Below are 26,114 nucleotides of genomic sequence, written 5' to 3' on the forward strand. Positions count from 1 at the left end.
AATGCTTCACTGCCTTTTCCAATTGCTTGGCACCAGCAATTTTTGCTGTTTGTAAAGCTTTAGCTGTAATGCAAATATATAGATGGGTTAAAGTGGTTTTCGTATGTTATTCAACAACTCAACCTATACCATCATCACAGCCTCCTTATCGATTATACACATATTACTGTTTCAGTATTCAGACACAGTTCGTTTGGTGCAATATTTTCGATTTGATGAATATGTATACTATCCGTTAGGCAGACAATTAGGTGCAATCGGTTCATTCATATACTGTGGGTATTTGAGCCGTAGACGCAATGGCAGATATTTTGATTTTTTTGAAGTGTAACATTTGTAAACAGTTGGTTTCTCTGCTATCACCATCACCACTAGAGAGCTATTGAAGAAACGCTCGACCAAGATAATATGTGAGATTTACACGCATAGATTTCTTCCACCTCTTCACAGTTATTGATGGAGAAAATGCGAAAGCCATATTTACCATCCAATACCGAAATAGAACTGTAGAGGAAGATACCCCAGCGGGTAAGGGGGTAAGAATATACCCGCGGTAGGTATGCCTGTCGTAAGAGGCGACTAAAATACCAGATTCAAGGGGTGTGTAGCGCAACCCTTCAGGTTGCCAGCGCAATATATAGCTTCTCCAAACCTAATTGTCAACCTCACCTATCCGCGGCGAATCCTGTTTCACTAACAGACGAGGCTCTGGCGACCCCAAGGTCCTCATGGAACTTGGTGGTGGGGAGGGAGGGGATGGCCTGAAGGTTTAATGTGGCCACATAAATCGTTCCCGAGATGGTCGGGCTGGCACCTTAATGGTGCTGTGGTACCGGAGCGTACCGGATCTGTATCCGGCAAAGGACCATCACATCGATAACACTCCCCAAAGCCTTCGGGGAGCAACCTTATCGCTACAACAACAACAACAACATACATTTTATAAAATTTAATAAAATCAAAAAATGATAGTTGTGCTAAAATGGGGTAACGTATTGTATGTTAAAGTATAGCGAAGTCTCAGCGGCTTTGTCCTGGTGAAAATTGAGTTTGAATAGGTTTTATTCTTTATTCTTAGAAACATGTACGAAGGTACCTGGTAAGATATTAAAAATCCTCAACGCTTTTTTTGCTATAATTTAAAAAAACTCATATTCAAACTTCTGCTTAACTTCTACATATCAATAGCTACCTTTACCACCAGGAGTCACTATTGCTTCTACGCCTATGCTATTGTTTCCTACATCAATGAGCTTTGTAATAAAAGAAACAGCTATCTCCCCAATCTCTCCAGTTTTGTCGCCTCGCGAAACCTGATATTGTCACCAACCAAATCATCGGTGACCTTATTTAAAACATGACCGCGCCAAATGTCGACCATATGGCATTACCCTACCGACTGTCTTACATCCTAAAATTTTGGGTGTGACTTTCGATCAGGATCTACATCTTGGAGAGCATGCACTAGCAATTGTAACGAAAATCGTCGTTGATGTGAGGGCTTAGCCGATCTCCATAGCGCCCGACTATGAGGAGGAGCTGTTTAGGACTGGCATCTACGCCGTTTCGCCTCATAGGAGGGCGGCGGGATGTCGGTGACCAAGAACTGCCAACCCCCTAATCCAGGGTGTTATGCGGACCGTGCCTATTGGACGATTTGTAGCCAGGGGATAAATTCGGCTGTATTCGAACGGAGCCTTCCTGATACCGGACCACCTCGGGAAGTATTGATGGCCTTACCACAGTAAGGGGCGCTGCTGTGGCTGACGGTTCTTTCCCCGTATATAATACTGGACCACTGAGCCCGTCTTGTCGGGCTGGTGGTCGTACGACCAAGATGGACGACTCATTACCTAATTTTCATAAGGACGATGATAAGAAGAGGACTGAGCCGCAAGCCAAGGACGACAAATACACACTAAGCGATGCGTCGGACTCGGGGAGCGAGAGTAGTGCTGATTCAATGAACTCCGTGTTGGAGAAGCACACAAATGAAAAAGGAGTAGAAGAGTGGAGAAGGGTACGGAGCAAAGAGCACTCTCGAAGTACCGTGCAGTACTAAGGATTGTACAACGCTTGGGAGCAGTGGTGGACCCAACAGAAGAGGAGATCGAGCACTTGGCATGGGCTCATGAGGCGGTAGAAGTAGGTCGAAGGCAGTTCAAAAGGTTTGCTGCGAGAAACCCTCGGTTCTGCAACCGGTATGAGGAGGAAGAAGCGTCGAATGGCAGAATGAAAAGGCAACGTTCGGCGGAAGACGACAAGGCTGCTTTCAAGAGGCAGAAAGGGCCCAGTCCCAGAGCCGCGACGCAGGGCAGTCCCATAGACAAGACAAGTTGGCCCAAAGCTGTAAGACAGATGGGCCCCAATAGCGGGGTAGCAACTACCTCGAAGGCTGCGAGTCAGAGAGAAGTTCCAACTATGGAAGTAGGAGATAAGCCAAAGGGAGATAACGCTAAGGTTCCGACTTTCTCGGAGGTGCTAAACGGAGCTAAGACTCCGGTTTTCTCGGAGGTGCCAAAGGGAAATAACACTAAGACGCCGGCTTTTCCCGAGAAGATGAGTGATGTGGTAAAGCAGTCACTGACTGTGGCGCTGGTTGATCGTAGCAGTCCTTTCGAACAGATGACTAGTGAAAGGTGGAGATCTGTAGAAAAGGAGCTTATTAGTTTAATGCTTAAGATGATGCGGGAAGAACCAAGTAAGCTCCTTCCAACCTTTGATTCGGGGGATGGTATAATGGTATGAAGATGTTAGCGTGCGACAACATCGCGAGCTTGCGGTGGCTGGAGGAAGTGGTTCCAAACCCCCAAAGGCAGGGCACGAACGCGCGTTTTGAGATGGTGGATAAAGCGCAAATCCCCAAGGTACCAAAAGTTAAGGTATGGATACCATGCGTGATGAAGTCGGAGGATACACTGCGACTTTTGCAGAATCAGAATCCGAACATACCGACACAGGATTGGAAGGTACTTACTGTATCTCGGCCTACGGAGGAAGGTCAGTTATATATCTTCCAAATAAACAAGCAGGCGGAGGATATATTGTACGCGCAGCTTGGAAAAATGTCCTTAGGTACAGGCAAAATTTATATGCGACTCAGTAAAAGAAGTCGCGGGTATTAAAGTCCTAACACGCTGGACGTGGGCGAAGTCGAAAATGACCTCAAAAGCCTAAAGGAAAAAAGACAGGTGGAGGTAGCCCACGTCACCCCGAATGCGTTAGAAGGGGATCAACAGCCAGATGGTGCTGTGAGTCGCACAGAGGAACACCCGGCCCAACAGGTACAAGAGGCTGAAGGGGGCTTCGAACACTCTAAACCAAAAGGGCTAGGGGAGGACAACGACGTCACGATGAATGTGCTGGAGGTGGACAAAAAAAATTTTAAGTTAAACGATTTTATTGAAAACAATACTTACATGAAATAATAAAAATACGAAAAGCTAGAAAATAATTAGGTAGGTCCTAGGTACTAGTCATCACACTCCTTATCAATCTAGGGCGTTGATCAGACAATTAAATAAAAGCGTTGGGCGCGTGAAATTTCTAAAAATGTGAGGCGTAGCATAACCTGATTAAGGTTCAGTTGGTTTTACTTATGACTATCAATAGAAATATGACGCGTCCAACGCTTTTATTTAATTGTCTGATCAACGCCCTAGATTGATAAGGAGTATGATGACTAGTACCTAGGACCTACCTAATTATTTTCTAGCTTTTCGTATTTTTATTATTTCATGTAAGTATTGTTTTCAATAAAACCGTTTAACTAAAAAATTTTTTTTAAATTATTTTATTTTCAAGTTTTTAGTCTTTATTTAATTGCCTATTATTTCTCATTCTATTTAGTTCATTTAGTGACTCATTATTACAAGGACTCTTTCCTGACAATTTGTAACAACCTAAGTCCTCAATACATAATCCTTCCAAAGACTTTACTCGACTCTGCGCCACGTATGCTTGTCCCTCCTCCAACTCCAAAATATTTTGATGTCACTTCTACTGGACTGAATGCAATATTTGTTCCAAATATGAGCCAAATCGGACAACAAATACGATTTTTGTGAATATCTCGATCCATGCACCACCTAGTGGCGATTTTTTTCACAGGTCGATTTCTATTCTTGCATGTATTATGTATTCCAAATATGAGCCAAATCGGACCACAAATGCGATTTTTGTGAATATCTCGATCCATGCGCCACCTAGCGGCGATTTTTTTCTTATTATTGCATTGTCATCGGGTTCTGAACTATATTCCAAGTTTCAAGCTTGTAGCTTATCGGGAAGTTACTTAAATTTCAATTACAAGATTCGTTCACAACGGCCGTGCATGCGGCCGTGCAGCCTGTCAACTCAAGCTAAATAAAACCGTTTAAAAAGCCCTGGAATATAAGGAAAATGCTCTAGAAGTCTTCTGAAGCATTGCCGGGGCTTTCTAAATGGGCGATTATTGATGGTATTAATTACGTTAAAGTACATCCAGCCTTACCCAGATGGATCGACTGCATGTTAAACTGCAGTAAGATTACATCGCAATGGGGATTGTACGCGGCCACGAAATTAGTGGTCAGGGGCACTCCGCATGGAGGGGTGCTATCACCTCTGCTGTGGACGCTGGTCATTAACCAACTGCTTAGGGGATTCTACGAGGGACCAGAAAAACTTAGGGTTTACGCAGATGACGTTGCATATGGTCTTGTTTACAAAGAGGTACAAGGTCCCTAATTGGACCAGGCCTAAGTTAGGAGGGGCGACCCTACGGGAGAAACCTTGCACAAAATATCTAGGAATGATCCTAGACAGTAAGCTGTCATGGAAGCTCAACGTAGAGGAGAGGGTGAGGAAGGCTTCAACGGCACTTTATGCAGGTAAAAGAATGCAAAAGAACCGGCATATACGATCAGAAGGAACTCGATGGCGATGCCTCAAAACTAACAACCAAAAGCAATAATTATCATTTCACTGACACAAATTTTATAGTTTTTTTTTTCGGGATTTGGACACAATGTTGTTGTTGTTTTTGTAGTGATAAGGTTGCTCCCCGAAGGCTTTGGGGAGTGTTATCGATGTGATGGTCCTTTAGCCGGATACAGATCTGGTACGCTCCGGTAACACAGCACCATTAAAGTGCTAGCCCGACCATCTCGGGAACGATTTATGTGGCCACATTAAACCTTCAGGCCATCCTCTCCCTCCCCAGCTTAAACAGAAAATCTTCCACTCTTGAGGTTTCACTACTATGCTGCTCGGGGCAGGGTTTATTGGTGGTACTACTGCTGGAAGTGGGTTACGTTCTATTCTATTCGCTTTCCGGTTCAAATTTATGGATTGCTGCGCAGATTCGAGAGCGGCGTTGAGCTGGTCCATATTGTTTCGGATTGACCCCATCTCCCTCCGCATCTCTTCCTGCGAGGTCCTGAACAGCTGGTGTAACACTTCCACCCACGAGTCCCCACGAGAAGCTTCGTTATGGATCCTTGGGCTATTCATCCGCTCACTTGCAGCTTCTCTAAAATTTCCAATTCCATAATTTGGTGGTAAAGCACCAGCTCCATCCAGGTCGACACCTTGGTCATTAGCCACGAGATATCATGCGCGTTCAACAGGGGCGCGTTCAAATTATTGGTACTTCCAGGTCTATCCAATTTTTCGCGGTGGTCGTTCAGGTCCGAGCCTATATTCCTTCCCGCGGGATCACCATACTGGCCACCTACTGGAGTATGCATCACCAGGGGACGCTTGGTCTTTGAAAAAGCCCCCCTATTATTACCTCCCCGGTGCTGGTTCCCTCTAAAGTTTCCCGCGCTCCCGAACGGAGTATTCCGGCTCGTTTGCCCAAATGACTGGTCACGCGACATTAAATTCAGAAAAAAAAGTAATTTGTTAGGTCGTAGTTTGGTGTTTCAAAACTTCTGCTTAAACAAAACGTAAAGCAGTTAGGGTTTAAGGAAAAGGGTCAGAACTCACCCCCCTTCACTCTATATCCTATCCGATGATTGATATAATAAAAAAAATGTATATATTGGTATAAAAAAGGTGCGCGAGGAAATACAAAAAAAAACTCGCAAGCATAAATACTAAAATAGATAGCCGTATCTAACGGAAAAAAAGTCAAAGCTGCAAAAGAAAATGATTAGTTATATATATATTTTGTATGATCAATGGGAATGCTGAGGGTTTGATTCATCCAGAAGGCACAGTTTGGAGACAAAAAAAAAACACACAAATCCATGCATACTTGTCCCTAGTGCTCCCAACCGCAATGCGAGGGGGTCTTAAGCCACCCTCCGAGACTGGTTGGGGCCACTAGGGTCACTCCTGGCACACACGGGTTGGTCTCAACGCGCCCAGCCGCAACGCAAGGGCAGTCTCCAAGGGCTCGCCCCTGGGACTGGTTGGGGGTGTTGAGGCCTCCAGAAAATTTGTTTTCCTCTTCCATTCAGCGATGGAAGAATGCAGTTATCTAACTGTGGCGGCGGTTATCGATTGGTTCGTTGTTATGGTTGACTCATCCCTTCAGCATTATGCGTGTCGCGTTCCGGCTGTCAACCCTTTGTGTTGAGGTTAGGTGAATGGAACGTAGAGAAAGCGTAAAACTTTGCGACTTTTGTGTTCTGTGGGAATGTTGTGCGCTAAATTAGGTAAAACTTTACCACCACGGCAGTGCATAATTGCCTATGCATCGGATGCATGTTACGTTCGCCATCTTCTTTTGATAATCTCTAGGTCAGTACAATGAAACGAATCAAGTCAGCTGATGAGATGAGCCACCTACACCATTGAGCCAGGTGTTATTGAAAGTTCGGCAATGTCATGGGAATTTTTGGCGATGCCACCCGCACGGAACTAACAAAATTTTGTTTTAACCACCCCAGACGGACATGAGTGAGGGCGAATTCTACCTTTTTCCTATCGCTAGCCAACTGCTGGGTTCCAAGGGTGACACTCCCAAGTGGACCATAACAGATGTTATACGTGTCTCCTGTGATTCCAGTTGGGATGCTATACTTATCTTTTTTTCTTTCAGTTGAGATGCCAGTTGAAATGTTATATCTGTTTTTTGCGATTCCAGTTGAGTAGCCACTGTTGATGTTTGAGCAGATATTGCATCCAAAATCATGTTCAAGTCCATTTTTGTTGTTTCCTTGCCATCAAGATGAAAGTCATACTCTTCCACGTCAATTCCTTCTAATTCCATTGCCTGTCGTAGTAGTTCCTGAAGTTCTAGTTTAATGCCGGTTGTATTCAATCTACGGCTCTACAACTCCTTCTTCAGTTGCTGGATCATCAATTCACTTAGCTTTGGCATGTCCAAGTTGTATTCGAAGTCTTCGGAATTTATTCAACAATTCCTCCTCTGACACCAATTGTAACGAATATACTGGAAATCCTCCTATTTGCAACCCTCTGCCAAGTTCGAATCACTAAACTTTTGAATAAATAACTCCAATATTGAATAATGGAAAAATGGCCTTTATCAAAGTACTTCACAATAACACTTACACCCCTATTATGAATTTTCATTCGATACACGATAAACGCTTGTTAGCGTATCGTAAAAAATCAGCTTTCAATATTTCCACACGCCCCTTAGATGTACTATTGTGAATGACAGCAGAGTTTTGTTTACAAATTATTGTGAATCTATACGAAAAAGATAGCAAAACAAAACACAAATACTAAAAATTCAATTTTCTTGTACGTAAAAGTGGAATAAGTTTTTAAAAGCTGTAATAATAACATGTTTTCTGCAACCTCTGTTGCCTTTTATATAAACTCAAATGAACAAATTGACGAAAATCGCATAAAGGCCATAGAAAGAACATTGAGAGATGCTTCCAATCATTGTAAATTTTACCAAGTAGCGCAACTAACAGGTGATCGGTGAAAATTCGCACATTCACACGCACAGCTCTCGACTCAGTTTCAAAAAAAAACTTCAGATTATTTAGCTCAAATTTTAAAGTAAGACAATCCTTACGAATTTATGTATATAGAATATATAAGGCGTTTTTGTTGTTATTAAAACAATATTTTTATTTATATTAAAGCCTTTATCATTTTTTTTTTTTAACTTTGAAAAAACTCCGAACGCCATTCCTTCATTATGTGTCATTCGACTGCCTAGTCCACTGCCTTCCACTCTATTCGCAGCATAACCTCAAAATAAGCTGCCAAACTATATAGTAAACAATGCTTCCAATCTTCTTAAAATGAACTCTACACTGTAAGTACTTCACATACTACATAGAAGTAAAAAAATTGATTTCAGAGTATGCCTTAACGGAAATAGAAGGCAGTTTGCGCACCCGTAAAAACAGATCATCCATCCCAAATATTTTGAAAGTATGTGCCACTTTAGGGTTTCTTGCAAGGGTGTTGCAACAGAGTGTTGGGAATGAGGCTTTAGTTAGATTCTTTTGGATTTTTATTTTATATTTACTTTTATTTAAATAGCTCCCGACGTATCGTGCAAAAATTTATCAACGATAGCTAGCGTAGAAAATTCGCACAGTTGATGCGACAGTGCGCGTATGGCAATACCACGATAAACGATAAATGCTAACGATCGGGTTTCACACGCTGGAATTTATTTCATAATACGGTATAACAGATTGCAAGCGTTTATCGTGTATCGTATGAGTTCATAATAGGGGTGTTATACTTTGCAACGAATAGCTTGCTTAATAACCAAACTGATTGATAGCTCAAATGAAACTGACTTTCGCCTCCACTGTTGTCGCGCTTTTATACTGTCCGACCTCCTCGTTGCATATTTCTAGGCTTTTCTAATTCCAGAACTTACTAGTTAGTTATAAATTTCTCAACTACAACTACAGATGTAGAATTTTTATAGCTTCTCTCATACCCCATGCGCGTGTATGTGTGAGCGATATTTCCACAATCACAATTGCATACCTTTAGAAGCATTTCAGATAAGATATCTGCATGTGCTTGTGCGCTGCTTCTCCGCCGCGTGCACGTGAATGTGCCACGGTTATACCACACATCCGGACTTGGCATGGCGTAGCGAAGGGTTATTTTTTATAAGCGCGGCCGAAGGCCGCCTATGCAGACAGATGTTCTCCGTAGAATTAAACTTAAAATTTGAAAAATTTCCACCAAAAAATATCTTTTTCAAATTTTTGGTAAATAAAGACTAGAAAAGTTAAAGATATATATACATCAGATGAAAGGTATTTTCATAAGTTATTTTTCAGTTTTTTAATTTTTGAAATACATCCACCAGTTTGGGAGATATTTGGATTTGAAAAATGCATAAATTCGCCTTTTGACATGGAATTACCCCAAACCTTTCATTTGCACCAAAAAAGAAATATACCGTTGAAATCAGCATAAAAATCTCTATAAAGATCGATTTTTAATTTTTTCTTTTTTTGACAAATGTATGTATTCTGCACTTAAGCCATTTAAATTTATGTTGAGGCGCCACCGCCTTGTGTTAATCCTAACAGAGAACAACAAAGGTAATTTCCATCGTTGCTGAGCTGGCAACACTGTACACTTTCATGTGTTTTCATTTGAACAGACATTTTTTGCAATGTGTGTGTTGATATTTTATAAGTAAATTAGTGAAATTTAACATGATTTTCTCGTTAATTCGTGCAAATCAGATTATGTTGATATACTAAATATAAAAAGTAAAGATTGTGGGGAATATTTTAAATAAGGTGCCACGATTTTCCAACTTATTTTTTGTTTCGAGGGGTGGAGGGGTCCTAAAAATCACAAAATTATCGTCCGCAACTCTAGGAAACTCTTAGTTTATGAAATATAAGCTTTTTAATTTCCAAATTTAGTAAAATTTCAACTTAAGTCCTGCACTTAAAATTCGGGTCGCACATGTCGATAGCGGTATATCATTGTCGCTTTTTTCGTTGTTGCAATTAAACAAACGAAAACAAATGAAGGTGGTGAATAGTGTTGCCAGCTCCGCAACAATAACTTTTTATCTTGGTAGAATATTATAAGGTGGTGGCACGTCGACATAAATGCAAACAAACTTACACTATCAATGTATTTTGTTTTTGTAATTCTCTGCATAATTTGAAATTAATGTATTTAATTTACCGGAACGCGAGATTTTTAAGTAAATATTAAAATTTTTATGATAAGAATTTAGAAAAAGGGGCTTAAGTGCTGAATACATGCAATTGTCAATAAAAAATAACAAATCGGACTTTATAGAGATTTTTATGCTGATTCCAACGGTATATTTCTCTTTTGGTGCAAATGAAAGGTTTGGGGGTAATTCCATGTAAAAAGGCGAAATTATGAATTTTTCAAATCAAAATATCTCCGAAACTAGTGGATGGATTTCAAATTTTAAAAAATCGAAAAATAACTTATAAAAATACACGCGTTTCCCTGGGGAGTATGCGTTCCTCTTCCGCGAGTTTGGGATAATTTTCGTTAAGTACTGGATTCACCGGGCAATTCCCGGCATAAAGGTCCGACGCCTGTTTATGGAGTTCACCAAGGACTTGCTTGTGTTTTATCACTTCATACGGTTGGGTTCTCAGGTGCCGTATTTCCTCAAAATGCTTACGGAGATGACTCCTTAAGCCCCTAGGCGGTGCTGGTTCATCAATCAGATGTCTGTTGGGATGCCCAGGTTTCTGGGTATTCAACAGGAACTGTTTGGTCAGCATCTCATTTCTCTCCCTGATGGGGAGAATTCTCGCCTCATTATGCAGATGGTGTTCTGGGGACATAAGAAGACAGCCCGTGGCGATTCTGAGAGCAGTATTTTGGCAGGCCTGTAGTTTCTTCCAGTGGGTGATTTTTAGGCTTGGCGACCATATGTGTGACGCGTAGCACGTAATCGGCTGGCTAATTGCTTTGTATGTAGTCATGAGCATTTCTTTATCTTTTCCCCAAGTACTGCCAGCGAGGGATTTGAGGAGTTTGCTACGGCTCTGAATTCTCGGAACAATTGCGGCTGCGTGCTCACCAAAATGTAGATCCTGATCAAAGGTCACACCCAAGATTTTGGGGTGTAGGACAGTCGGTAGCGTAGTGCCATCGACGTGGATGTTCAAAATGGTCGACATTTGGGGCGTCCATGTTGTAAATAAGGTCGCGGAAGATTTAGTCGGTGAGAATGCCAGGTTTCGCGAGGCGAAAAAACTGGAGAGATCAGGTAGGTATCCGTTTATTTTATTGCATAGCGCATCGATCTTTGGGCCTGGGCCTGTGGCCATTATTGTGCAGTCATCGGCGTAGGAAACGATTGTGACTCCTTCCGGTGGTGAAGGTAGCCCTTGTTTAATTCTCCTTGGTTTTGATGTTTCGTTTCTAAATTGCACCGATGCCTGCCGACCACCCAGATAATTTGCGGTCCACCTTTTAAGACATGTGGGAAGGGTAGACCCTTCCAGGTCTTGCAGTAACGAGCCATGGTTGACCGTATCAAAAGCTTTTGATAGGTCTAGCGCTACGAGTACTGTTCTGTGGTGGGGGTATTGATTTAAACCGCAATTTATCTGGGTGCTAATGGCATTTAGCGCGGTGGTAGTGCTATGGAGTTTTCTGAAGCCATGCTGATGAGGGGCTAGCTGCAAATTTGCTTGGAAATAAGGGAACAAAATGGCTTCAAGCACCTTTGCCACTGGCGATAGGAGATATCGGACGATACGACTCACCTATGTTAGCTGGTTTCCCAGGCTTTAGTAGCGGGACCACCTTGGCCATTTTCCATTTCTCAGGTATGACAAAGGTAGAAAGAGACAGGTTGAAGACATGCGCCAAATATTTGAAACCCTCTTTCCCTAGGCTTTTAAGCATCGCCATGGCTATGCCGTCTGGGCCCACTGCTTTGGATGGTTTAGCACGACCAATGGCGTCCTCAACCTCTTTAGATGATTGGTGACGCGCTGAATTTGTGTTTATGTGCGCATCTATTGGCTCTCCGTCTATCTTTGTCGACCGTAGGATGCATTATATATTGTCGGCAGAAAGCGCTCGCGCATTTTTTCGCGCCCGACAGCACTTTGTCGCCAAAGGCGATGGAAACTTTGTCTTTGTGCTTAGTCGGATTCGATAGGGACCTTACGGTGGACCAAAGTTTACCCACACCGGTAGAGAGGTTACAACCTCTTAGGTGCTCCTCCCATTTCGCCCGCTTGTGTTCATCCACAAGCAATCTGATGCGTTGGTTTATATCCCTCATTTGGGGGTCGCCTGGATCAAGCTGTCTTATAAGGTCACGTTCTCTCGCTAAGTTTGCGGCCTCCGCCGGGAAGTGGGCCGGATTTCGGGAATTCTCCCGGCGGGAATGAAATGTGCCGAGGCGGATTTAATGACCTTACGGAAGGCACGCTCCCCTTGGCGGGCATCAGTCGGGTTAGGGAGGGCAGCAAAGCGGCTGTCTGTAAAGGATTTATATTCTTCCCACTTTCCTTTTTTGAAGTTTATGAAAGTGCGTTTTTCAGTGACGATGAAGTTGGCGGTACGCTCAAGCGAAATAAGTATGGGCAGGTGGTCGGATGCCAATGTTACCATCGGCTGCCAGTTGACGCAGTTTACGAGTTCTGCGCTCACGATTGAGATATCTGGCGAGCTGTGACAGCTTCTTACCATACGCGTGGGGGCGTCTCCGTTTATTGTGCAGAACGTCGTTTCTTCTATTTGATCCGCCAACATCTCACCCCTACTGTCCGCCCGCAAGTTTAAATGCCATAGATCATGATGGGCATTGAAATCGCCTAAGATAATGCGATTGTTTCCAGTGAGTAAGGCCCTGATATTAGGGCGGTATCCACTGGGGCAACAGGTGGCAGGAGGGATGTAGATGTTGATGATTTCTAGGGTTGCATCGCCTGACCGGACAGATAGGCCTTGACGTTCTAAGACATTGTCCCTGCGGTCGATGCCAGGATCAAATATATAATGTTGCACAGAGTGGTTTATGATAAACGCGAGACCGCCTCCATTTCCGCTCTCGCGGTCTTTCCTGTGGACATTATACCCAGAGCAGGTGTGCAACGCAGATCTTGCTGTGAGTTTAGTCTCTTGAATCGCAGCAATGCGGATGTTGTGCCGCTTCATGAAATCGACTATCTCCGTAATCTTCCCAGTTAGTCCATTACAGTTTAACTGCAGAATTCTGAAGTGCATAAGGGGAGACGTCGCCACTCTGGGGGTAAGTGACGGGTGACTACGCCTGGGTTGTGGAAGGCCAGGACGCAATTGCTGTTGTAGCCTTGGGACTGGGTGTCCTTGGGCAAGCATTGGGGTACCCGGATGATTTGGGTTTGCGACCTGGCAACATGTCGCGATGAAACCCGTCGGGGGGTTGCCGTCGCGGAGACCAGAACATCTAGGAAAGTGGCACCACCCAAGGCAGGAGCTGCATTGGGCGGATGTAGCAAACCTATATATTCTGTGCTGGCAGACGGTGCAAACGGAGGTAGGGACTAAGAGTCTGTTTCCCTGACCTGCACGATTGCTGCCGGAAAAGAGGGGGGCGAAGACGGGGGCAGGGGCTGATGCTCAGCATTGCTACCAACTCTACTACGAATGTAGTAGTTATGAGTGGTATCAGCTGTTTGAGTTGTTGGCGCCGTGGGGCGCGAGCAGCAGCGGCTACTTGTTGTGGCTTGCTGAGCAGCGGGGCTGCTGGAAGGTAGTGGGGGGCGCTTAGGCGTAGACTACGGGACGCCCTTGGGCGTGAACAGCAAGGAGCCACAAAAGATTTATAAAAGTTACGTGGACGTCGGGTTTTGGGATCAAGCCCAGAACAACCTGTCCGATGCAACCATCCCTTGCACGAGACACACTGAACAGAGTATGACCGTCCTAAAAAGATTCTTTTCCGGCAGATGCAGCAAAACCATTTCTCAGAACCGGGGTCAGGAGACGGACCCGGATTGGATTCGATGCCTTCCCGGAGTAAGAGAATATGGAGCAGTCCTGCTGCAAGGAGCTGCTGGGAGGATGACAATTTGTGGGAGGGACGAAACAAATTAGATGGGGTCACACTGAAATGACAGTCCTTGGTCGGGAAAAATCCCGAGTCGCTCCGGTACATAGAACCGACTGCCTTGGGAAGCAGGGATATATCAACCAGTTGCTTTCTGGCGTGTCTTGGTTGGTGAGAATTCAGCTTAAACGGTGTAGCATTTCAAAATGCTGGTTTATATTGAGTCCTTTTGCCTCACTGTGTCGATGCTGTTCAGGTGAGTATTCCGTGTCAGTTCTAACTACAGCTTTTTCACAGCCCTGCAGCCTTTTCGAGTGGTTGTTTTTAAATCGGGCGAAAAAAGTGCCGATGCGTAGCACGTAAGTGGCCGACCTTTGTATGTTGTTAGCAACGTATGCCTAGGGCCTGTTGCTTTTATTGTGCCCGGACAGTTTAATTCCCCTGGATTTGAATGTTTCATTCCTAAAAAAATAGTCGTGGTGTGGAAATAGCGCACTCACTCTGTATGCACAAGTCCCTGTGTTCAAACGGTTGGGATTCCACCTAAGCAGTGCTTAATAAACCGTGTATTTCTTCAATTAAGGACTTATCAGCGAAAACTCATCTGTCTTGCAGATGAGTTCAGAATCACCCATTTGTAAGAAATTTTTTTTTAAAAAGTAGCATCATCTAGTTATTATAGTTACTAAAAAAATTCTCAATCAAATTAATAATTTTGAATTGTCTTTTACTCAGAATTAGTTTTTTAAATAAAACTGCGAAGATAAGGATATTGATGAAAGACGAAACTATAGTATAACTTAGTTATAATCAGTGGCTCATTTTAATAGATTTTTTTTTTCGTCGGAAAAGTCCGGTTAAAAAATTTTCCTTTGAGAAAGTGCATGGGATTCCGGGGATACCCATAGCATTTTCATGACGAATCATGCATCCTTTATAAAAAAAAATTTGTGGATAATAAAATAAAATATAAAATAAAATATATATATTTATTTATTTTATTAGTCCGAAAATAAAAGTTAAAACCGCACTTTAAAAGAAATAAAAGTACGGCCCCATAACTAAGATACGTTTCAACCAAATGAAAAGAATTTTTTACCAGTACATTCTCGTAAATATTTGGATTTGAAACCTTGTCCCTACAGAGACTTTACAATATTAATACTAGAAACTTGTTATCGAAAAACTATAGCCAACTGTTGTTGCTCTTGCTGTTGTTTTAGTGATATAGATCCAGTACGTTCCGGTAACAAGCACCATTTTTCCCCTTAAAGTATGCCCCCTTGAAATTCTATACACCGCTTTTTGTTGCGACAAGAAAGATTCTGTATAAAAAAAATGCGATTCATTTGGATGAGCCGTTCCATAGTTATAAGGCCGGAATTTTATTCTGTCTGTTTAAAAAAAAATAAAAGTTCGGACTTATAAAAGTCCGTCTTTACTAAGTTAAAATCCCGAAAAATTTTATCTGAAGGAAGTCGATTACAAAAGGAATAAGAGTTTGGGTTCATGGCTATAGTGTTTATAGGTTTCCATTGTTTTTTTTTTTTTTATTCTATTTTATTTGACGAAATATGCATCCACATTGAACGCAGCTCTAAATATAACCATTATCGGATGTCTATGAAAAATTTCAAATTTTTTTTCACTAAATGTAAAGATTCTTCAATTTTTACTCAAAAATGATTAAAAAAAAACGACAATAAAAAAGCGACCCAGAAGCAAGTGAATATTTTGACAGCAAAAATGAGTGTTCGTGACACTTTGCATCGCTATATAAGACGAAAAAACGTAAGACAATCACCTGCAGTCACCCATAGTCACCGAGAGTCACCGAAGTGAATGAATGCTCTTATATGATACGAATTTGGTTTCACTTGGGTAAAAGTGACTCCTCGTGTCGCTTTGCGTTATACATAATAACGCCGTATATGATACGAATTTGGTTTCACTTGAGTGAAAGTGACTCCTCGTGTCGCTCTGCGTTATACATAATAACGCCGTATATGATACGAATTTGGTTTCACTTGGGTTAAAGTGACTCCTCGCGTCGCCTTGCGTTATACATAATAACGCCGTTAACCACAATGCAATTTCCGGCGTTATTATCCCGGCAAAAACGCTCCACGTCATTTGGCAAGACATTTTGCGGTCATTGTGACTTTCTGCAGCGGTTATATTCATAGTCACGTTTGCATGGGCGTGATGAACTTTTGTGACCAAATTTTCCGTTTCGTTCCTATCAATGTGATCGTGCATTGCGCTCCCACTTATAGGATGTGAGCATAGCACTGTTCTGGGGCCCTATTCAGTAACTATGAGTTTTGAAATGTACATTTTTCTTTCATACAAATTCTATGAAGAAAAAGTGTACATTTTAAAACTCACAGTTACTGAATAGGGCCCCTGCTCACATACGTCACAATGGTCGTCAAATGGCGGTCATTTCTTCGGTCATGTGACATTTTCCAGTCTTTTGACAATAAATTTTACTGCGGTTTTACCATTTATATAACCGCCATATAACTTGAATTTTACCTGCCGATTTACTTTACCTGGAGCAGCCACATGAATAAAATATCAACCAAAAAATTTTCAATATTTATTTTTAATTATAATAACCAAACATAGCATATAATATAAACATTTATCTGGTTTAGCATCTTGGAGCCTCATATGTACATGCAACTGCAACTTAAATTAGTACATTTAATATAAAAAAGAAGTAAATACATTAATAATTACATAAAAAATGCATATGTTAATTGCTTTGAGCTATATTGCTGCAGCAGCTAACTTTATATTTGGACAATTCAGAATTGTGTTATATTCATGCAAAATTTGAGTTGTTTCCATGGTTTCGAATAAAAAATTGGATTATTTGAATCAATTTAAGTTAGTTAACTTAGGGCTAAGTAGAAATTTAGATTAGATTTCCTCTTTTTTCAGAAGGTGTCGTGGAATACGATTGATGTCGTAATTGAATTTGAAAGTAATAAACTAAAGTAAAATATGAAATTAAAAATGTAGGGCTAGTAATTGAGCCAGACTTATTATTGTTCTAAATCTAATCATTCAAGCAATAATTCTGCAACCCTAACAGCAGGAGTATTGATTGTTTTCAAGTCTAATTCCGAAGAAATCGGATCACGACATACCTTATTATATATGTACATGAAATTGCAACTTAATACAGTACAGTGATGTAGAGAGAAGTAAGTACTTTAATAATAAACTCCCTTAATTGGTTTTTGTTTTTCAATTGAAATCTTTTCCTGCGCAAGCACATCGCTAACCTGTATTGGCAAAAGATATGATGATACTGGCTTCGATAGATAGTCGTACACAACAACAACCATCTAGGGCACAATTAATATGATCACATTAAACATTCTAAGCCATCTCGCCCCCACCCCCTGGTTCCACGACTAACTTGGGGTCGGCATAGCCCCGCCTTCTAAATATGTGTGTGATACATTCATATTTGTAACAGGATTCCTCTCGGGTAGATGAGGTTGACAATTGGGTTGCGGAAGCTTTGAACCTATAAAGCTTTGTCGCTTATCAACCCCTTGAGTCCCTGTTGTTGTTGTCGTTGTAGCAATGCTTCGCCCCACCTAAAAGCTGCGTCCGTTCACAAATTGTCATCAATATCCTCTAACGGGAGTCCAAGGAAACTTGCTGTTTCAGCAGGGGTGGACCATAATGAAAGGGGTGTTAGAGGCGGTGGTTCCACATTAAAATTAAAGAGATGGTTGGTGTCATGTGGGGCACATTGCAAGCGGAGCATACACTTTGTATGTCGGGGTTGATTCTGGATATGTAAGAGTTTAACCTCTTACAGTATCCAGAACGAATTTGAGCCAGAGTGACTCGTGTTTCCCTGGGGAGTATACGTTTCTCTTCCGCAAGTTTTGGGTACTGTTTTTTGAGTACTGGATTCACCGGGAAATTCCTGGCATAAAGGTCCGACGCCTGTTTGTGGAGTTCACCAAGGACCTGCTTGTGTTTTTTTGCTTCATACGGCTGAGTTCTCAGGTGCCGTATTTCCTCAAAATACCTACGGAGATGACTTCTTAAGTCCCTAGGCGGTGTTGGCTCATCAATCAGATGTCTGTTGGGATGCCCAGGTTTCTGGGTATTCAACAGGAACTGTTTGGTTAGCATCTCATTTCTCTCCCTGATGGGGAGTATTCTCGCCTCATTATGTAGATGGTGTTCTGGGGAAATAAGACAGCCTGTGGCGGTTCTCACCGCAGTATTTTGGCAGGCCTGTAGCTTATTCCAGTGGGTAATTTTTAGGATTGGCGACCTTATGGGGGACGCGTAGCATGCAATCTGCTGGCCAATTGCTTTGTAAGTAGTAATGAGCGTTTCTTTGTCTTTTCCCCAAGTACTGCCAGCAAGGGATTTGAGGATTTCATTAAGGCTCTGGATTTTCGGTACAATTGCGGTTGCGTGCTCACCAAAATGTAGATCCTGATCAAACGTCACACCCAAGATTTTGGGGTGTAGGACAGTCGGTAGCGTAGTGCCATCGACGTGGGTGTTCAAAATGGTCGACATTTGGGACGTCAATATTGTAAATAAGGTCGCGGAGGATTTAGTCGGTGATAATGCCAGGTTTCTTGAGGCGAAAACACTGGAGATATCAGGTAGGTAGCCGTTTATTCTGTTGCAAAGCTAATCGATCTTTGGGCCTGGGCCTGTGGCCATTACTTTGCAGTCATCGGCGTAGGAAACGATAGCAACTCCTTCTGGTGGCGAAGGTAGCTTAGATATATAGAAATTAAACAAAAGTGCGGATAGGACACTACCCTGTTTAATTCTTCTTGGTTTTGTTGCCTGCTGAACACCCAGATAATTTGCGGTCCACCTTCTAAGACATGGGGAAGGGTAAACCCTTCCAGGTCTTTGCAGTAACGTGCCATGGTTGACCGTATCAAAAGCTTTTGGTAGGTCTAGCGCTACGAGAACTGTTCTATGGTGGGGGTTTTGATTTAAACCGCAATTTATATGGGTGCTGATGACATTTAGCGCGGTGGTGGTGCTATGGAGTTTTCTGAAGCCATGCTGATGGCAGGCTAGCTGCAAATTTGCTTTGAAGTAGGGGAGCAAAATGGCTTCAAGCGTCTTGGATACTGGCGATAGGAGAGATATCTACCTTAGAATGCATTATATATTGTCGGCAGAAAGCTCGCGCATTTTGTCATATCCGACAGCACTATATCGCCAAAGGCGATGGAAACTTTGTCATTGTGCCTAGACGGATTCGATAGGGACTTTACGGTGGACCAAAGTTTACCTACACCGGCAGAGAGGTTACAATCGCTTAGGTGCTCCTCCCATTTGGCCCGTTTGTGTTCATACACAAGCAATCTGATACGTTGGTTTATATCCCTTATTTGGGGGTCGCCGGGATCGAGCTGTCTTATAAGGTCACGTACTCTCGCTAAACTTGCGGCCTACACCGGGAAGTGGGGCCGAATTTCGGGAATTCTACCGGTGGGAATGAAACGAGCCGAGGCGGGTTAAATGACCTTGCGGAAAGCACGCTCCCCTTGGCGGGATCAGTTGGGATAGGCAGGCAGCAAAGCCGTTGTCTGTAAAGGATTTGTATTCGTCCCAATTTCCTTTTTTAAAGCTAATGAAGGTGAGTTTTTCTGCGACGATGAAGTCGGCGGAACGCTCAAGCGAAATAAGTATAGGTAGGTGGTCGGATGCCAATGTTACCATCGGCTGCCAGTTGACGCAGTTTACAAGTTCTGCGCTCACGATTGAAATATCCGGCGAACTGTGACAGCTTCTTACCATACGTGTGGGTCGTCTCCGTTTATTGTGCAGAACATCGTTTCTTCTATTCGATCCTCCAACATCGCACCCCTACTGTCCACCCGCAAGTTTGAATGCTATACTTTGGTGTTGTTATTACGCCGGCAAATAATAAAATGCACGAATATACTAAAAACTCGTTTATTCAAATGGCAGCAATTTATGATTACAAATTTTGATTTTGGAGTTTTAATATCTATAAAATCATATTTTATAGTACATAAAATGGTATTATTGAAATTAATTCACTTACTTATTCGTGCTTCCTCGGTATTTTTTCGTGAAAGAGGGAAGACAAAGGAAGCCGTTGAAATTAAATTGAAATAAAATACAGAGTTGCATAGGAATGCAGTAAAACAGATATGAAAAGTATTAAATTCTTAAGCTAGGGCTGCTAGTCCACGACATCCCCCCCCCCCCCCCCCCCCCCCCCCCCCCCCCCCCCCGTGAGCCGAAGGAGGGCATGCTATCTGAGGTTCACTACGCACGTCTAGTACTGCCAACTTTGACGCTGGTCTCTTCAAGATGCCAATTGAAGTTTTTATAAGTGCTGACTTTACTTGACCTTCTGCAGCTGGGTATACTTCCCGCACCATTCCACGCCTCCATTCTCCTAGATTACCGTCACTATCACAAATGATAACCACATCACCAACTTTTATGGGATCGACCCTCTGGTACCACTTAGTGCGTCGAGTGAGATTAGGCAGATATTCGTGAATCCACCTGCGCCAAAACCTCTGCTTCAGTTGTTGTAATATTCGCCATTGCTTCCTTAAACAAATTGTAGTCGAACTTGAAGGAGTCTGGATATTGCTATGACAGCCCAAAAGGTAAGGGTTGGGTGTCAGTGGATCGGAATCACTACTATCGATTGACAAATGCGTAAGCGGGCGAGAGTTAATCAGATTCTCAGCTTCGATGAGTAAGCTTTGCAAAGTTTCAATTTGTGGAGCTACTTCTTTCAGCGAAAATGCCAACACACGTTTAACACTCCTTACCATGCGCTCCCAGATACCGCCAGCCGATGGATCTCCAGGTGTATTAAAAACCCACTCAACACCACGTCGAGCACACTCATCCCCTATACCTTCTGCGACATCCAACCACTCAATTTTGCTGGCTCCAACAAAATTCGTTCCTCTGTCACTGCGTATGCGAACTGGAACACCCCTGCGATTAACGAAGTTTCGTAGACACAAAATTACCGCATCGGTCGACAAGTCCTTGGCAATCTCTAAGTGTATAGCTCTCTTTGTTAGGCAAGTAAATAATGCTACCCACCTCTTCTCATGACGTCGACCAATTGAGACCATGACTGGTCCGAAGTAGTCAAGACCGGTGTACGTGAATGGCCTTACGTAAGGTTCAAGTCGATCAGCTGGTAATTGACCCATTAGCGGAGGTCTCGGTATAGCTGATGAATTCGTGCAAAACTTGCATTCCTTTTTTACGGATTTTAAAAGAGTTCCGACGTTCGGTATCCAGTATTTAGCCCGAATCGCACATATAATGGGCCCTGTATTATGATGGTAAACAATTTCGTAAAAGTGGCGAACAATAAGTCGCGACATTACATGTTCCTTTTGCAACAATACTGGTCTCCGTGTAGATAATGGTAAAAACTGGGCATTGTCAATACGACCTCCAAGCCTTACTAATCCCTTGTCGTCTAGTACGGGAGTTAACTTGAACAACGGACTTTGCTTTGAAAGTTGGAGCCCCTCATGCAATGATTTTATCTCATCGCTGAATATTGTTTTCTGAATCAGCCGAACAAAAATACCTCCGTTTCGTAGATTTCATTCCCAGATATTTTCAGTTGTACCCTGCAAAGCTTCGTATTTTTTTCATTAGCCCAAGGAACTTTACCATGACGTATCGTACCCACACTTTTAGAAATTTATAAAAATTTGAAAATTTTGTAAAGGGTATAACATTGACTTCCATACTAATTGAATATAGCTGCTTTGTCTTCTTTTCTGCATCGTTGTTGTTGTTAGAAATATCTGGAAATGATGGCCATTGCTCTTCGGTTTCCTTTAAGAATGCGGGTCCATTCAACCATCTGGAGTGCACTGAGAACGTATTACAGGACTGCGGCCTCGTTGCTTCATCAGCAGGATTTAGGGACCCGGGGACCCATCTCCATTGAAAAATACCAGATGCATGGAGGATCTTCGAAATTCGGTTACTAACAAATTGCTTGTATTGACGAGCATCTGACCGAATCCACTGAATCACAGTTTTCGAGTCTGACCAGTAGGTCACTGATTTTGGTTTTACTGTGTGACCTTCAATTATTATCCGGCTCAACCTCGTCCACAAAACAGCAGCTTGAAGTTCCAGTCGGGGTATGGACATGGGTTTTAAAGGGCTACAGCGAGATTTTGCTATGACAAAAGCAACGGTAGTCTCGTCAGTATGCAATATACGAAAGTAAGCGACAGCGGCATAGGCTAACTCGCTAGCGTCCACAAATATGTGTAACTGGAAATTGGCAGAAGGATCCTTAAGATACTTACTGTAACATCTAGGGGTATTAAATGACCTAAGGTTTCTTAAGGATTTGTACCACTCGTACAATTTATCGTAAACGTCATCAGGAATTGCATCATGCCAGCCTATTGGAACCAAAGTCAAGTTAGCAACTAGCCCGATTGGGTCAAAAATTGACATACTAAAACTCAGCAACTCTGCCTTTGTAGGTCGTCGAATGCCTTCCAGAACGGCCTTCGGTACTCTAGCGAAAGTCAAATTGAAGAAAAAAAGTCGCCCTTAGCTTCCCAATGCATACCCAATACTTTCTCGCTAGATAATTCAGGTTTACACATATTTTTTGTGGTGCACTCAATTGTTGGCGCTGTTGTTATAGCCAGTAGAACCTCAGTAAAATTGGAAACAAATCCTCTGAGCTCAAACCCTCCTCGTCCATGAATTTCTATAACTTTCTTCGTCACGATTATGGCTTCCTCAACATTGGAAAAGCTATCTACAAAATCGTCAACGTAGTGCCGGTGACCATCGATTCAACAGCTCTTGGAAACGCGTTGCCGAACTTTGATGCATTTAAGTTTTTCACAAATTGAGGAGAACACGGTGAACAGATGGAGCCGAAAATCATGGCCTTCATGACGTATATATCAGGCTCCCTTGATATATCTCCATCACGCCAGAGAAACCGCTGTGAATTTACGTCTTCATAGCGTATATTAATACGGTAAAACATCTCCTTTATTTCCCCACAAATGGCTACCTTCCCTTCACGAAATTTTAATAAAATCGTCTGTAATGATTTCGGCTGAAACTCCTCAGGACCCTTCATAAGCGTCGAATTCAAAGAAACATTGTCAACGGTACTGGCAGCATCGAAAACAAGCCTTGGCTTATTGCATTTATTTAAATTGTATACTGCAAAATGCGGCAAGTACCATACGCACTCGTCTGACAAATTCGCTTCATAACTTTTAAGTTTCCTTGCATAACCTTTCTCTACGTATTTTTCTATTTTCTTTTTGTGCCATTTTCCATATTCTTTATCCAATATCATTTTACGCTATACCGCTTGAAGTCGTTTTAGCGCAGCATTATAACTATCTGGGAAAGTAACCGCATCTTATTTCCACAATAAGCCTGTCTCATACCTATCATTAACAAATCCGGTTGTATTACTTAAAATGTTTTCAGCTCTAATATCGTCAGATGAGTTTATGAGGGGCAAATCAATCTCACACTTCTCCAAAGCAAGATAATCGGCGTATCAAATTAGTATGCGGAACTCGTACCAAAATTTTCGGGGTCGCATTAGTATAGCTCTTTATTGGTATTTCGTTTAACTGCGCATTCTGCTTCTTAAATATATTCGCTTGCAAAGTCTGCGGAGGCAACAACAACTTCCTAACAGTACTCACCCCTTTCATAAGAAACTTTACATTATCTCTTTAAGTACTGGCAATTTCTAAATTTACAAGTCTAGAAATTTCATTAGTCGATTTGTTGTCGAACCATTTCAGGCGTAGTAATTCTTTTTTACCTGTAACCCCAATTTCCTTTGCTACTTCTTCTTCCAATAACGTAACGTTTGCACCTTCATCAATAAAGGCTATTACTTCTATACAACCCTTTGGACCATGTAATTTAACTGGAAGGAATTTTAATAGTTTTATTTTGTATGTTTCCATATCCGCTTTTCGAACTCATTGACGATTCTCGAAAAGATTGACAGGAGCTGACAGTAGCTATAGCTGTTTCGGTTATCGCAGAGCTGCCATTAGTGGCATTTTGATTTGTCTGATTGTGCAGTAATTTGTTGTGATACTTCTGACAAGTCGAAATGTTACACTCACGACGATGCGAACAGTTATACATACTATGGCCCGGATACAGGCAGCCAAAACAAAGCTTGTTTGCTTTTACAATTTCCCATCGTTTTTCACAATCAACATCTTTAAACTCTTGGCATTGATGTAGCTTATGTTTGTCTTTGCAAAACAGGCACTTAAAATTTTCTTCGGATATGGCAAGTACGGTATTTGCTGACCTATTCCATTTTCTTGTCAGCTGTTCTGGGCTGTTAGATAATTTGTTTACTTCAGTGGCCATTACAATATACAAAGAAACTTGCTGTAACCATAAACTAAAGTCGCGAATTGTAGGGTGCGGTGTATTTATTGTAAATTTGTCACGCGCCCATTCTTGGCGTTTATATAATGACAACTTGCCCACCAATTCATCGAGTAGACTTGGGTCGGTAAGGTGCGGAACAGCTCCAGCGTTTTCCAAAAATGCAACTAAATTGGTTACCATGGAACTGAAGTTGGCGATTTCGTTGATTCTTCCAGCGGTGATGGGTGGAAATCGTCGTCCAAAATGGAACTCCAACGATGACATGACTGCATCCACGCTTGATGGATGTATTAACAATGATTCAACTTTGTTGCGGGCATCTCCTTTCAGTGCTTTTTGTAGCCGAAATAAATTTTCCACGTTTGTATATGAATATAAATACGTTGTCTCCTTATAAGCTACAGCTACATAGGCCACTCCTCAGGCAAACCAGAAAACTGTGGCAAATCTTGAATTTTTCGTATGAAATGCTGGCTATATGGTTTGGGCGTTGTTTCGTATTGGCGACGAAATCGGTACATGATTGGCACCAGTAGAATTGACCTAGATCGATTTTGTGTTTGGTAAAAGGGGAGTGGAATAGTTTCTAATAGTATGACCTACTTGAGTTGCAATGGTTTCCATAGATAGGCATTGTTTGATGATTGCGGGTGAAAATTTGTCGACGTAAGTAATAGGATTCGAGTTAGTACAGTAAGGAGTGCTAAAAAAACTTGTATGTGGTATGTGAGGTATAGCAAAATTGGCGGCGGTAGATATACATGCATTAAAAAAACTTGTATGTGGTATGTGGGGTATAGCAAAATTAGCGGCGGTAGATATACATGCATTCATCGATGGGGCAAGTATAGCATCAGAGTCGGCAAGTTACTCTAGTTTTGCTTCATCTGCATGGCTGGCGGCGGTTGTCGATGCAAGTGTGTTTTTGAGACATAACCTCTCTTTTTAATAATAAAATAAAATAATAATAAAATGCACGAATATACTAAAAACTCGTTTATTCAAATGGCAGCAATTTATGATTACAAATTTTGATCTTGGAGCTTTAATATCTATAAAATCATATTTTATAGTACATAAAATGGTATTATTGAAATTAATTCACTTACTTATTCGTGCTTCCTCGGTATTCGTTCATGAAAGAGTGAAGACAAAGGAAGCCGTTGAAATTAAATTGAAATAAAATACAGTTGCATAGGAATGCAGTAAAACAGATATGACAAGTATTAAATTCTTAAGCTAAGGCTGTTAGTCCACGACAGGTGTACAAACATGTTTTTATTGTTTTGGTATAGAGCTGAGCTACATTACACGGAACAAGTCCACGGCGACGCTACTGATCAGTTTAACGCCTTAGAGGTAGTTGGCAAAAGAAACGGCATATACGATCAGAAGGCACTCGAAGACGATGCCTCAAAACTAACAACCAAAAGCAATGATTATCATTTCACTGACACACATTTTATAGTTTTTCCTTCCAGAGTTACACACAATCTTTTCATAATATTACTTAACAATTTAAGATTAGGCATTTTTTTCAATTTGTATTTTGACTTACCAGCAACAACAGAATAATGTTTAATTGTACGCCGCACAATCATTATAGCATAATGTAACGAAGCTCATTTTCTTCCAAAAATTGTTCGGCACCGCCACGTAAAATCAATGTAGATGTTCTAGCATTTACGCAACCTTTAAATAATTATAA

General features: G+C 41.9%; 1 protein-coding gene across 11 annotated transcripts in view; it reads right to left on the reverse strand.

Moving 5' to 3' along the window:
* Positions 1 to 223: 223 nt before the first annotated feature.
* The window catches only part of LOC137233900 (protein transport protein Sec24C-like), an 89,194-nt gene continuing 63,303 nt past the window's right edge, over positions 224 to 26,114 (reverse strand). For 8 of the 11 annotated variants that reach the window (XM_067757426.1, XM_067757427.1, XM_067757423.1 and 5 more), the window contains one exon: positions 25,380 to 26,098. The gene's annotated coding sequence lies outside the window, so the exon portion shown is untranslated. Of the gene's footprint in view, positions 505 to 25,379; positions 26,099 to 26,114 lie in introns of those variants that run through there. The other 3 variants (XM_067757432.1, XM_067757431.1, XM_067757430.1) reach the window with 3 other exon arrangements.

The sequence above is a fragment of the Eurosta solidaginis genome, chromosome 5 (assembly GCF_040869045.1).
Source record: "Eurosta solidaginis isolate ZX-2024a chromosome 5, ASM4086904v1, whole genome shotgun sequence".
Classification (NCBI taxonomy): domain Eukaryota; kingdom Metazoa; phylum Arthropoda; class Insecta; order Diptera; family Tephritidae; genus Eurosta; species Eurosta solidaginis.